The sequence below is a fragment of the Pristiophorus japonicus genome, chromosome 13 (genome assembly GCF_044704955.1).
Source record: "Pristiophorus japonicus isolate sPriJap1 chromosome 13, sPriJap1.hap1, whole genome shotgun sequence".
Lineage (NCBI taxonomy): Eukaryota > Metazoa > Chordata > Chondrichthyes > Pristiophoridae > Pristiophorus > Pristiophorus japonicus.
The window spans coordinates 63727774-63743322 of NC_091989.1; the positions used below are offsets into that span (position 1 = coordinate 63727774).

Consider the following 15549-nt stretch of genomic DNA (forward strand, 5'->3'; position numbering starts at 1 on the left):
GAAAGGAAAGATAGATTACGAAGGTAAACTTGCGCAAAACATAAAAACAGATAGTAAAAGCTTTTACCGATATATAAAACGGAAAAGAGTGACGAAAGTAAATGTTGATCCCTTAGAAGATGAGAAGGGGGATTTAATAATGGGAAATGTGGAAATGGCTGAGACTTTAAACAATTATTTTGCTTCGGTCTTCACAATGGAAGACACAAAAACCATGGCAAAAATTGCTGGTCATAGGAATGTGGGAAGGGAGGACCTTGAGACAATCACTATCATAAGGAGGTAGTGCTGGACAGGCTAATGGGACTCAAGGTAGACAAGTCCCCTGGTCCTGATGAAATGCATCCCAGGGTATTAAAAGAGATGGCGGAAGTTATAGCAGATGCATTCATTATAATCTACCAAAATTCTCTGGACTCTGGGGAGGTACCAGCAGATTGGAAAGCAGCTAATGTAATGCCTCTGTTTAAAAAAGGGGGCAGACAAAAGGCAGGTAACTATAGGCCGGTTAGTTTAACATCTGTAGTGGGGAAAATGCTTGAAACTATCATTAAGGAAGAAATAACGGGACATCTAGATAGGAATGGTGCAATCAAGCAGACGCAGCATGGATTCATGAAGGGAAAATCATGTTTAACTAATTTACTGGAATTCTTTGAGGATATAATGAGCATGGTGGATAGAGCTGTAACGATGGAGGTGGTGTATTTAGATTTCCAAAAGGCATTCGATAAGGTGCCACACAAAAGGTTACTGCAGAAGATAGAGGTACACAGAGTCAGAGGAAATGTATTAGCATGGATAGAGAATTGGCTGGCGAACAGAAAGCAGAGAGTCGGGATAAATGGGTCCTTTTTGGTTTGGAAATCGGTGGGAAGTGGTGTGCCATAGGGATCGGTGCTGGACTGTTTACAATATACATAGATGACCTGGAAGAGGGGACAGAGTGTAGTGTAACAAAATTTGCAGATGACACTAAGATTAGTGGGAAAGTGGGTTGTGTAGAGGACACAGAGAGGCTGCAAAGAGACTTAGATGGGTTAAGCGAATGGGCTAAGGTTTGGCAGATGGAATACAATGTCGGAAAGTGTGAGGTCATCCACCTTGGGAGAAAAAAAACAGTAAAAGAAAATATTATTTGAATGGGGAGAAATTACAACATGCTGAGGTGCAGAGGGACCTGGGGGTCCTTGTGCATGAATCCCAAAAAGTTAGTTTGCAGGTGCAGCAGGTAATCAGGAAGGCGAATGGAATGTTGGCCTTCATTGCGAGAGGGATGGAGTACAAAAGCAGGGAGGTCCTGCTGCAACTGTATAGGGTATTGATAAGGCCGCACCTGGAGTACTGCATGCAGTTTTGGTCACCTTACTTAAGGAAGGATATACTAGCTTTGGAAGGGGTACAGAGATGATTCACTATGCTGATTCCGGAGATGAGGGGGTTACCTTATGATGATAGATTGAGTAGACTGGGTCTTTACTCGTTGGAGTTCAGAAGGATGAGGGGTGATCTTATAGAAACATTTAAAATAATGAAAGGGATAGACAAGATAGAGGCGGAAAGGTTCTTTCCACTGGTCGGGGAGACTAGAACTAGGGGGCACAGCCTCAAAATACGGGGGAGCCAATTTAAAACTGAGTTGAGAAGGAATTTCTTCTCCCAGAGGGTTGTGAATCTGTGGAATTCTCTCCCCAAGGAAGCAGTTGAGGCTAGCTCATTGAATGTACTCAAGTCACAGATAGATAGATTTTTAACCATTAAGGGTTACGGGGAGCGGGCGGGTAAGTGGAGCTGAGTCCATGGCCAGATCAGCCATGATCTTATTGAATGGTGGAGCAGGCTCGAGGGGCTAGATGGCCTACTCCTGTTCCTAATTCTTATGTTCTTATGTTCTTATTTGGAAAGCAGTGACAGGATCGGTCCAAGTCAGCATGGATTTATGAAAGTGAAATCATGCTTGACAAATCTTCTAGAATTTTTTGAGGATGTATCTAGTCGAGTGGACAAGGGAGAACCAGTGGTTGTGGTGCATTTGGATTTTCAAAAGGCTTTTGACAAGGTTCCACACAAGAGATTAGTGTGCAAAATTAAAGCACATGGTATTGAGGGCAATGTATTGACGTGGATAGAGAACTGGTTGGCGGACAGGAAGCAAAGAGTAGAAATAAACAGGTCCTTTTCAGAATGGCAGGCAGTGACTAGTGGGGTACCGCAAGGTTCAGTGCTGGGACCCCAGCTATTTACGATATACATTAATGATTTAGTCGAAGGAATTGAGTGTAATATCTCCAAGTTTGCAGATAACACTAAACTGTGTGACAGTGTGAGCTTGAGGAGGAAGCTAAGAAGCTGCAGGGTGACTTGGACAGGTTAGGTGAGTGGGCAAATGCATGGCAGATGCAGTATAATGTGGATAAATGTGAGGTTATCCACTTTGGTGACAAAAACAGGAAGGCAGAATATTATCTTAATGGTGACAGATTAGTAAAAGGGGAGGTGCAACGAGACCTGGGTGTCATGGTACATCAGTCATTGAAAGTTGGCATGCAGGTACAGCAGGTGGTGAAGAAGGCAAATGGCATGTTGGCCTTCATAGAGAGAGGATTTGAGTATAGGAGCAGGGAGGTCCTACTGCAGTTGTACAGGGCCTTGGTGAGGCCACACCTTGAATATTGTGTACAGTTTTGGTTTCCTAATCTCAGGAAGGACATTTTTGCTGTTGAGGGAGTGCAACAAAGGTTCACCAGACTGATTCTCGGGATGGCAGGATTGACATATGAAGAAAGACAGGATCGATTAGGCTTATATTCACTGGAATTTAGAAGAATGAGAGGGGATCTCTTGGAAACATATAAAATTCTGACGGGATTGGACAGGTTAGATGCAGGAAGAATGTTCCCGATGTTGGGGGAAGTCCAGAACCAGGGTCGCAGTCTAAGGGTAAGGGGTAAGCCATTTAGGACCAAGATGAGGAGAAACGACTTCATTCAGAGAATTGTGAACCTGTGGAATTCTCTACCACAGAAAGTTGTTGAGGCCAGTTCGTGAGATATATGCAAAAGGGAGTTAGATGTGGCCCTTACAGCTAAAGGGATCAAGGAGTATGGAAAGAAAGCAGGAATGGGGTACTGAAGTTGCATGATCAGCCATAATTATATTGAATGTTGGTGCAGGCTCGAAGGGCCGAATGGCCTACTCCTGCACCTATTTTCTTTGTTTCTATGTTTCACGATCACCGGATGTCTCAAAGCACTTTACAGCCAATGAAGTACTTTTGGAGTGTCGTCACTGTTGTAAGCTCCTCCCTCCACAAACCCACCCAAGCTCTTTGTGTCAGTGATTGGCCCATTGAGCTGCCAATCAAAACTACCACCACACCCCTGGGTCGGTGTCCCATGGCAGCTACATTGTTTAGCCAGCCAGTCCACGATTACATGCGCAAATATTTCTGGGAGGTGTTGGAATGTACTAATAACCCGCTTCCTATCCTATTTTCTCAAACTAATAATTATGACAGTTTTAGCAGCTAGACTATTTTCCTTCAGGGCAGCCCATCAAGCTCCTAGCTCTGCTTTGATTCAGCATCTTCAGACATTTTGCTATCAACTCAAAAAAAAATATGGTGGAACTCTAGGAATGAACCTTTTATATCCTTAACCTGACTTTATACCATATCAAAAGAATATTGCAGCTCTATCTAAAAGTTCCTTCCAGGTAAAAGTCTCAATGTGACCATAACCATTACAGCCTTCTGGACTCAACATCGAGTTCACCAATTTCAAACCATAACCTCTGCCCCTATTTTTTTCTGTTTTTTTTCTCTTTCCCATGGTAGCTGTTAATGATTCTGCCACCTCCATTTACACCTTATCTAGACTCATCTTTTGTTTCTTAACTTGTCCCATTACCATCTCCTTTTGCCTTGGACCATTATCCCTTTTGTCTTTTAATCTCTTCCACTCTATCACAGACCTTCCCTTTTGTTCTTTCCTCCCTGCCCCCCTTTCCCTGCTCCTACACTTGCTTAAAATCTGTTACATCTCTAACTTTTTCCAGTTCTGATGAAGGGTGATCGACCTGAAACGTTAACTCTATTTCTCTCTCCACAGATGCTGCCTGACCTGCCGAGTATTTCCAGCATTTTCTGTTATTATTTCAGATCCCAGCATCCGCAGTATTTTGCTTTTGTAACAGCAAAATCCATGTTCAACAGATACCCTTTCAAGGAGTTGAGCTGTTCCGTTGTTTAGTTAATACCAGCTCAACGAGTCTGATAATCCCTACATGCTTGTTTTAAATGCCCTCAAGGGGAAACGGTTGCATATTTCCCTGGAAGCTCATTAACGAAGCTTTAATCAGCAACCAGAGGGGTTTTTTTAAATTAAAAAGTCTATACCAATTCTGTTCTTTTTTGGGGAGGGGTGGAAAATGGAACTGAGCATAAAAATTAAAGAAAATGGCAGACTCAGCTGGCCTACCCGTTTTCCGTGAGCTTTTATATCTGTTGCTATTCAACAACAAAAAACTCCCCATGAAGGATAGCAGTACAGTTATATAGAATGCACAATTTTGTTAAAAGTTGTTACAATGCTAAATCTTAAAGTAATCTTCCCCTTAAATTTTTTACCCCATATCACGCATTTTTCTCTTCAGAGGTTGGAAGAAATCCTGTGTCCAGGCTTAGTCTTAAAGTGACACCCAGGCAGTATGCAGCAATAGAGGGAAAAGCTCGCCTTCTGAAAACATTCCTTCCTCTGACTATTGTGTTCCTAACACAGATGAGACTGCACACAGGGAGGTTAAAGTAACAGTGACCTCAGTCTTTATTAAGACACTCCAGAGTGAGGAACAGGCCTTAGGGGCCAGCTTATATACAGTGCTCCCAAGGGATGCGGGAATCCCATGGGACTTCAGGGGATGCACTCCCTGGTGGCGGAACATGGGAGTGCATGCTTTACAGATACACAACACTGACCTTCCACAGCCTCACATCCTGCCAATCCACGGAGCATCTTTATTGCCCAATAGATACTGTGTTGCCTAGAATGTGATGAAACTGTTTTCTATGGTCATGTCCATACACATTCGAGAAACCTTTCCCTCTCTCCTGTGCCAAATGCAGAGGAAGATGAAATGGGGTTACTTTACACATATCTGAAATGAAAGGAGGTGTTCACATTCAGGGACCATTCCAACACTTCACTATGTACAAATAGTGGGTTTTATGTTACAGGAAATGACTCCATGAAGTTGGTACTCTGGAAACCTTGGTAACCCGATACCCAAGCAGGATGAGTCTACAGTACTCCATGGTTGATGATTCACCAGGCAGCCTGGCTCGTGAATGGAAACTAGGGCGGTGGGGGAGGGGTGGTGCCGTAGACCTGTCACTGGGAGTTGAGATTCTTCCCAGATAATGCTACAAGCCAACACTTAGGGTGGTTTGATTGAACAAGCACCAAGTAGCTTAGCAATGCGCTGTGCTCCAGCAGTGCCCCAGTGCAGACTTGAGGATCTTAATTGTATTAAGTCTTGGCGGGTGCGTTGCCGGAGGACATCAGTGAGCATAATTCCTGTAACTGCTAGTAGCACAGCCCCTATATATCGAGGGCCAGTGTGGAGACTAATCTAATTGTCTTAAACTAAAGTTATGTTCCTCATTTAAGTAGTTAGCACCATTAACTCATCAACAAGGAGGGCGGAGACTGGAGTACTACTGCTCTTAATTCAAAGTCACAATTGAAATTATCTGATGTTTTAATTTCTTAGCACAAAATTCCCACTGTAATGGGACACGTACATTGGTTAATTAATCACTGGATACATCCTTTTTTAAGTGGAAAAAAACAACTTCACGTTATCAGGTGGAGCTGCAACTGTAGTGCATTCTACACGTTAAGTCAGTCCTGGTATGAAGTAATCCCACTTCTGCAACGGGTTTCATGTCCACCACAACTCTGCTGCCCTCATTCACATTTCTTCTTTTCCATTTCCAACCAGCATGTATACTGAAACAATTGTAACACATCCGGGCGTGAGGATTGCATACATGCTTTCAGCGCCTGTTGTATGTGTGTGCAAGTGTGACAGTTCACATATGCTTGTACAGGCAAAGCAACATGTGTGACGTGGAGGTGCCCTGTTGAAAGTTGGACATAGGAACAGGAGTAGGCCAGTCAGCCCCTCGAGCCTGCTCTGCCATTCAATTCGATCATGGCTGATCTGTATCTTAACTCCATTTACCCGTCTTGGTTCCATGTCCCTTAATACGAAAATCTATCTAGCTCATTTTTGAAATTTCCAATTAATCCAGGCTCATCAGTTTTTGGGGGGAGAGAGTTCCAGATTTCCACTACCCTTTTTGTGACAAAGTGCTTCTGACATCACCCCTGAATGACCTGGCTCTAATTTTAAGGTTCTGCCCTCTTAACTATACAGATGGTCCCATACAAAAGCCCATGTGAATTGACCCAGTGCATGCAGACTTAAGGCACAGTACTCTGTATAAGCAAGGCTGTACTGTGTTTGAGGTTGAATCAGATCCCAAATCAGCAAAAATCCAAATTGTAATATATCTTGGTTGATTTAAGTATGATGACTGGGGACCAACTGAAATGACATCACCTCAGGGGTGGATTTAGTGCAGGTGATAATTCAGATGCACGTTAGCTCCTGGCAGTGGATTCTTTGCTCAATTACTCCCACTCCTCATGTTACCAACTATATTCTATTCCACATTGCTCCCAGTGTACTCGTAACTTTTCCTGACATCTGTTAATTTCTTTTTTTTATCATTTCTCTTCCCCTCCTATCCTTTCAAAGAAACTGTTTGTTCAAGCTGTGAAGCCTCCCAGCTGAGATTGAGCAATACGACAGAGCAATATACTTAACCACACACACATTCAAATACTAAATCTTGATTAATCCACAGTAGTTTCGCAGCATCTTGTCATCAAGTAATCATTTGTCTATTGCTGGGGCTGTTCATTTTGATAAAACCACTTGGGAATAATCTAAAATGCACTCGTACTGGAATGCCAGTTATGCGATCACTAAGTGTCAGCTTGGCTCAGTTGACAGCAGTTTCACCTTTGGAGGTCAAAGCCCAACTCTAGAACTTGAGCATTTGGTCTAGGCTGACATGCTAGGCTGTAATAGTGAAGGAATGCTGCATTGGTGAAGGTTCCAACCTCCGGGTGAGGTATTGAGAACAAAAACTCCATCTGCCTGTTCAGGTGAATATTATTTCATGGCGCTGTTCAAAAAAAAACAGGGAGTTCTCTTGATCAAATAAGAACATAAGAAATAGGAGCAGGAGTAGGCCATATAGCCCCTCGAGCCTGCTCCACCATTTAATACGATCACGGTTGATCCGATCATGGACTCAGGTCCACTTCCCTGCCCGCTCCCCATAACCCCTTTTCCCCTTATTGGTTAAGAAACTGTCTATCTCTGTCTTAAATTTATTCAATGACCCAGCATCCACAGCTCTCTGAGGCAGCAAACTACACAGATTTACAACCATCTGAGAGAAGAAATTTCTCCTCATCTCAATTTGAAATAGGCGGCCCCTTATTCTAAGATTATGCCCCCTAGTTCTAATTTTCCCCCATCAGTGGAAACATCCTCTCTGCATCCACCTGGTCAAGCCCCCTCATAATCTTATATGTTTCATAAGATCACCTCTCATTCTTCTGAATTCCAATGAGTAGAGGCCCAACCTACTCAACCTTTCCTCATAAGTCAACCCCCTCATCTCCGGAATCAACCTAGTGAACCTTCTCTGAACTGCCTCCAAAGTGAGTATATCCTTTCTTAAGTATGGAAACAAAAACTGCACGCAGTATTCCAGGTGTGGCCTCACCAATACCCTGCTTTTATACACCATCCCCTTTACAAAAAAGCCAAGATTCCATGCTGTACCTTTTGTGTTTCATGCACAAGTACCCCCAGGTCCCGCTGTACTGCAGCACTTTGCAATTTTTCTCCATTTAAATAATAACTTGCTCTTCGATTTTTTTTTTCTGCCGAAGTACATAACCTCACACATTCCAACATTACTCCATCTGCCAAATTTTTGCCCACTCACTTCCCCTGTATATGTCCTTTTGCAGGTTTTTTGTGTCCTCCTCACACATGCTTTTCCTCCCATCTTTGTGTTGTCAACAAACTTGGCTACGTTAAACTCTGTCCTTTCATCCAAGTCGTTAATATAGAGTGTAAATAGTTGAGGCCCCAGCACTGATCCCTGCGGCACTGCACTAGTTACTGATTGCCAACCCGAGAATGAACCGTTTATCCCGATTCTCTGTTTTCTGTTAGTTAGTCAATCCTCTATCCATGCTAATATATTACTCCCAACCCAGTGAACTTTAATCTTGTGCAGTAAACTTTTATATAGCACCTTGTTAAATGCCTTCTGGAAGTCCAAATACACCACAGCCACTGGTTCCCCTTTACCCATTCTGCTCGTTACATCCTCAAAGAATTCCAGTAAATTTGTCAAAGATGACTTTCCTTTCATTAATCCATGCTGACTCTGCCTGACTGAATTATGCGTTTCCAAATGTCCTGCTACTGTTTCTTTAATAATGGACTCTAACATTTTCCCAAACACAGATGTTAGGCTAACTGGTCTACAGTTTCCTGCTTTTTGTCTGCCTCCTTTTTTAAATAATGGCATTACATTTGCAGTTTTCCAATTTGCTGGGACCTCCCCAGAATCCAGGGAATTTTGGTAAATTACAACCAATGCATTCACTATCCCTGCCGTTACTTCTCTTAAGACCCTAGGATGTAAGCCATCAGGTCCAGGGGATTTGTCTGCCTTTAGTCCTTACTGAGTACCACTTCCTTAGTGATTGTGTTAAGTTCCTCCCCCTCTATAGACCCTTGACTATCCACTGTTGGGATATTTATAGTGTCCCCTACCGTAAAGACTGATACAAAATATTTGTTCAGAGTTTCTGCCATCTCCATGTTCCCCATCACTAATTCCCCGGTCTCATCCTCTAAGGGACCAACATTTACTTTAGCCACTCTTTTCCTTTTTATATACCTGTAGAAACTCTTGCTACCTGTTTTTTTATATTTCGTGCTAGTTTACTTTCATAGTCTATCTTTCCTTTCTTAATCATTTTTTTAGTCATCCTTTGCTGGCTTTTAAAAGCTTCCCAATCTTCTGTCCTCCCAATAGTTTTGGCCACTTTGTATGTCCTTGTTTTTAATTGGATACCGTCCTTTATATCTTTAGTTAGCCATGGATGGCTCTCTTTTTTCTTACACCCTTTCCTCCTCACTGGAATATATTTTTCTTGAGAGTTAGGAAATATCTCCTTAAATGTACATCACTGTTCGTCAAGGGTCCCACACTTTAATCTGTTTTCCCAGTCCACTTTAGCCAACTCTGCCCTCATACCTTTGTAGTCTCCTTTATTTAAACTTAGTGTGCTGGTTTGAGATCCAACTTTCTCACCCTCCATTTGAATTTGATATTCAACCATCCTATGATCACTCATTCCAAGGGGATCCTTTACTAGGAGATTGTTTATTAATCCTGTCTCATTACACAGGACCAGATCTAAGATAGTCTGCCTCCTGGTTGGTTTCGTTACATACTGCTCAAGGAACCCGTTCCTTATGCACTCTATGAACTCTTCCTCAAGGCTACCCTGACCAATTTGATTTGTCTAATCAATATGGATGTTAAAATTTCCCATGATTATTACTGTTCCCTTTTTACAAGCCCCCAGTAATCTTTTCCCCTTATTATTCCTTAACTCCGCCAAAACTGTTTCAACATCCTGATCATTTGAGCCAATATCGTTTCTCACTATTGCAGTGATTCCATCCTTTATCAACAGAGCTAACCCACCTCCTTTTCCTTTCTGTCTGTCCTTCTGAATTGTCAAGTGCCCCTGAATGTTTAGTTCAGCTTGAAGCATTCCTCCCTCTACCAACAGCACTAAAAGTAGATTAGCATGTCACTTATCGCAATGCTCGTTGTGGTATCCTGATGTGTGCAAAATGGTTGCCATGCTTGCCTACATAACAGCCATTTCATCTCATAGTGATTCATTGTATGTGAAGTGCTTTGGGAGACTTCTGAAAAACACAGTAAGGTGAAATCTAAATGCAAGTCTTTTCTTTTAAAGAGGAACTGAAGGTGCTGCGAGTTAGCCCCCTGTACGTTCACCTCTGTCATATGGATTCTATTCCAGCCAGACTAATCAGATGGAAATCTCTCTCTTGCTTTGGAAGGATCCAAAGTGAAATGAGTTTGCAGTGTGCCAAGCCAGTTATCAGTGGGCTTGGGACTACAACATAAATCCATCCACATTTGGCACTAACTTGGTAGACATGCTCAGAATGCTTGGTGTGGGGAATGGAAAAGTTGCACTGTTGCAGTAGGGGAGACTCTTTGGAAGCTAGAGTTGAGACGCATTGTTGGAGCAGATCATTACCCTGCATCATATCTGTGCCATACCCAACCATGGGTCATTGATAGCAATGTACAGGATGGGACTCATCCTCATCTTACTTGAGTCTTGAGGACTCGAGACTCATCACCAAGTGCTTGCAGAAAACAAACGCAGGCAGTGGAAAGAACGTGTGTCAAATCTGTCCCATTCTCCCTTACCCTCAACGACTGTGTGTCCCACCTGTGGCAGGGACTATGGCTCTCGTATTGGACTGTTCAGCCACCTAAGAACTCATTCTAAGAGTGGAAGCAAGTCTTCCTCCATTCCATGAGACTGCCTATGATGATGACTGTTATATATGTAAACCTGTAAATACTTTGTGTAACCACCAGAGGGCTCATCCCCTGGAGTCCCAAGGGATCCCACAATCCCTTGGGAGCACCTGTACTTAAGGAGGCCTCACAGGCTGGAGAGGCACTCTGGAGACCTGTAATAAAAGACTAAGGTCACACTTTACTTTGAGCTCACAGTATCTGGTCAGACTCTTTATTCATAAATAACAACTGGCGATGAGATACAGATGACAAACTCAACGATACAGAGAATAGTGGGTATCCTGGAAACATTTTCGGAGGGAGGTGATTGGGAAACTTTCGTGGTGCAACTCGACCAATACTTCGTGGCCAATGAGCTGGAAGGGGAAACGAACGCTGCCAAACCAAGGGCAATTCTCCTCACCATTTGCGGGGCACCAATGTATAGCCTCATGAAAATTCTGCTTGCTCAGCGAAACCCACAGAGAAATCGTATGATGATTTGTGTACACTGGTCCGGGAGCATCTGAACCCGAAGGAAAGCGTTCTGATGGCGAGGTATCGGTTCTACACGTACAAAAGGTCGGAAGGCCAGGAAGTGGTGAGCTATGTCGCCGAGCTAAGACGCCTTGCAGGACTTTGCGAATTTAAAGGATATTTGGAGCACATGCTCTGGGACTTTTTCGTACTTGGCATTGGCCATGAAGTGAAATTTCGCAAACTTTTGACTGTAGAGACCCCAACCTTAAGTAAAGCCATAGCAATAGCCCAGGCGTTAATTGCCACCAGTGACAATACCAAGCAAATCTCTCAGCACACAAGTGCTGCTACAAGAACTGTGAACAAAGTAATGTTGGTTTCGAATCGCAACATACAGGGCAGGCCTCACATGCCTGAAGCTGCATGTCCGCAGATGTCTGAGTCCACCAAGGGTGATGAATGCTAGGCAATTAACACCTTGTTGGTGCTGCGGGGGTGATCACCGTTTCCATTCAAGCCGCTTCAAGGGAAACGTTTGCAAGCTGTGGAAAAATGGGACATCTCCAACGTATTGGAAGGTGAGCTGCAAACCCTGCTAATCCTGCAAACCACCATGTTGCAGAGGAGGACAGATCCACAGCGGATCATGACGAACCAGAGCCTCAGATCGAGGAGGCAGAGGTATATGGGGTGCACATGTTTACCACAAAGTGTCCCCCGATAATGCTGAAGGTTGAATTAAATGGACTCTTGGTGTCAATGGAGCTGGACATGGGTGCGAGCCAGTCCATTATGAGCAAAAAGACTTTCGACAAATTGTGGTGCAGCAAGGCCTCAAAGCCAGTCCTGACTCCCATTCGCACTAAACTGAGAACTTGCACAAAGGAACTGATTCCTATAATCGGCAGTGCTACTGTAAAGGTCTCCTATGATGGAGCGGTGCACAAGCTACCACTCTGGGTGGTACGGGGCGATGGTCCCACGCTGTTCAGCAGGAGCTGGTTGGGAAAGATATGCTGGAACTGGGACGACGTCCAAGCGCTCTCATCCGTCGACGGAACTTCGTGTGCCTGGGTCTTAAACAAGTTCCTCTCGCTGTTCGAACCAGGCATCGGGAAGTTCCAAGGAGCAAAAGTGCAGATCCACCTAATTCCAGGATCGTAACCCATCCACCACAGGGCGAGAGCAGTGCCGTACATGATGAGGGAGAGGGTGGAGATCGAGCTGGACCGGCTGCAACGAGAGGGCATCATTTCGCCAATCGAATTCAATGAGTGGGCCAGTCCGATTGTTCCAGTCCTCAAGGGAGACGGCACCGTCAGAGTCTGTGGTGATTACAAAGTAACTATCAATCATTTCTCCCTGCAGGATCAATACCCACTACCAAAGGCAGACGACCTATTTGCGACGCTGGCAGAGGAAAGACGTTCACGAAGCTGGACTTGACCTTGGCCTACATGACACAGGAGCTGGAGGAATAATTGAAGGGCCTCACCTGCATCAACATGCACAAAGGTCTCTTCATTTACAATAGATGCCCATTTGCGATTCGATCGGCCGCAGCGATATTCCAGAGAAACATGGAAAGCTTACTGAAGTCGGTCCCGTGCACTGTGGTCTTCCAGGATGACATCTTGGTTACAGGTCGGGACACAGTCGAACATCTGCAGAACCTGGAGGAGGTTATTAGTCAGCTCAACCACGTGGGGCTCGAAGTGTGTTTTCCTGGCACCTGAAATGGAGTTCCTGGAGAGCAGAATTGTGGCGGACGACATCAGGCCCACTGATTCGAAGACGGAGGTAATCGGAAACACACTGAGGCCACAGAACGTGACGGAGCTGCGGTCGTTTCTAGGACTCCTGAACTACTTTGGTAACTTCTTACCAGGTCTCAGCACACTGTTAGAACCACTGCACGCATTACTGAGTAAAGGAGACAAATGGGTATGGGGTAAAAGCCAAGAAAATGCCTTTGTAAAAGCTAGAAAACTATTATGCTCAAACAAATTGCTTGTGTTGTATGATCCATGTAAGCGTTTGGTACTAGCATGTGATGCGTCGTCATATGGTGTCGGGTGTGTATTGCAACAAGCTAATGAATCTGGGAAATTGCAACTGGTTGCTTATGCATCCAGAAGTCTGTCTAAGGCTGAGAGGGCCTACAATATGATTGAAAAAGAAGCGTTAGCGTGTGTTTATGGGGTAACGAAAATGCATCAATATCTGTTTGGACTCAAATTTGAATTGGAAACCGACCATAAACCACTGATATCCCTCTTTTCTGAAAGTAAGGGGATAAATACGAATGCATCGGCCCGTATCCAGAGATGGGCGCTCACGTTGTCCGCAAACAACTACGCCATCTGCCACAGGCCAGGCACAGAAAACTGTGCCGATGCTCTCAGTAGGCTGCCATTACCCACCACAGGGGTGGAGATGGCTTAGCCCACAGATTTAGTCATGGAATTGAAGCATTCGAGAGTGAGCAATCACCTGTTACCACCCAACCAATTAGAACCTGGACGAGCCAGGACCCCTTACTGTCCTTAGTAAAAAAAACTGTGTGCTTCACGGGAGCTGGTCCAGTGTCCCATTAGAAATGCAGGAAGACATAAAGCTGTACCAGTGGTGCAAAGATGAAATATCTATACAGGCAGAATGTCTTCTGTGGGGTAATCAGGTAGTGGTACCCAAAAAGGGCAGGGACACTTTCATTAGTAACCTCCACCGTACCCATCCAGGCATTGTAATGATGAAAGTGATCGCCAGATCCCACGTGTGGTGGCCCGGTATCGAAGCGGACTTAGAGTCCTGCGTGCACAAATGTAACACATGTTCTGTTCACAGTTGAGCAATGCACCCAGGGAGGCGCCACTAAGTTTATGATCTTGGCCCTCCAAACCGCGGTCTAGGATCCATGTCGAATATGCAGGCCCGTTCTTGGGTAAAATGTTTTCAGTGGTTGTAGATGCGTACTCCAAATGGATTGAATGTGAAATAATGTCGGCAAGCACATCCGCTGCCACCACTGAAAGCCTGCGTGTCATGTTTGCCACGCACAGCCTGCCTGATGTCCATGTGAGTGACAATGGGCCGTGTTTCACCAGTGCCAAGTTCAAAGAGTTCATGACCCGCAATGGGATCAAACATGTTACATCTGTCCCATTCAAACCAGCATCCAATGGTCAGGCAGAGACAGCAGTGCAAACAATCAAGCAGAGCTTGAAGAGAGTAACTGAAGACTCACTGCAGACTCGCCTATCCCGAGTCCTGCTTAGTTACCACACTAGACCACACCCGCTCACTGGGATTCCACCCGCTGAACTGCTCATGAAAAGGGCACTTAAGACAAGGTTCTCGTTAGCCCACCCTGATCTACACGAACAGGTAGAGAGCAGGCGGCTTCAACAAAGTATATATCATGATAACGCAAATGTGTCATGCGAAATTGAAATTAATGATCCTGTATTTGTGTTGAACTATGGACAAGGTCCCAGGTGGCTTCCCGGCACTGTTGTGGCCAAAGAGGGGAGTATGGTGTTTCGGGTCAAACTTTAAAATGGACTCATCTACAGGAAACACTTGGACCAAACCAAACTCAGATTCACTGACTATCCAGAGCAACCCACATTAGACCCTACCTTTTTTGACCCCCCAACACACAGACCAGTGGCAACCGACACAGCGGTTGACCATGAAGCAGAACCCATCACCTGCAACAGCCCAGCAGGACTCACTACACCAGGCAGTCCAGCAAAGCCACCTGCACAGCAGCCCAGCGAAGGCCCAAAAAACAACTCACCAAAACCAGCATTTGCATCGAGACGATCAACCAGGGAAAGAAAGGCCCCAGATCGACTCACCTTGTAAATAGTTACACTATTGACTTTGGGAGGGAGTATTGTTATATATGTAAACATGTAAATACCTTGTGTAACCACCAGAGGGCTCATCCCCTGGAGTCCCAGGGGATCCCACAATCTCTTGGGAGCACCTGTACTTAACGAGGCCTCACAAGTTGGAGAGGCACTCTGGAGACCTGTAATAAAAGACTAAGGTCACACTTTACTTTGAACTCACAGTATCCGGTCAGACTCTTTATTCATATATAACAATGACAGGATGGGAAAACTGATTTCAATTAAATTAGCTGGGAACAATGATTGAAAAATACAACCTACTACTGTATCTCACTGCTCTTAATTGCTTTCCCTGCCAAACATTTATAAAAGTTCCTCTTGAATTTGCTCATCCTACCCGTTGATGGTGGATCCAACAATTAAAATTTGCAAGCCTTGCTGCTCTCTCAAAATTTCCCCCAGTAGAATATGCAT

At 44.4% G+C, this 15549-nt stretch overlaps 1 protein-coding gene across 13 annotated transcripts in view; it reads left to right on the forward strand.

The window, feature by feature from the left end:
- Positions 1-15549, forward strand: part of LOC139278603 (phosphatidylinositol 3-kinase C2 domain-containing subunit gamma-like) — a 261681-nt gene that overhangs the window by 198548 nt on the left and 47584 nt on the right. The gene's annotated exons all lie outside the window — the stretch shown is intronic.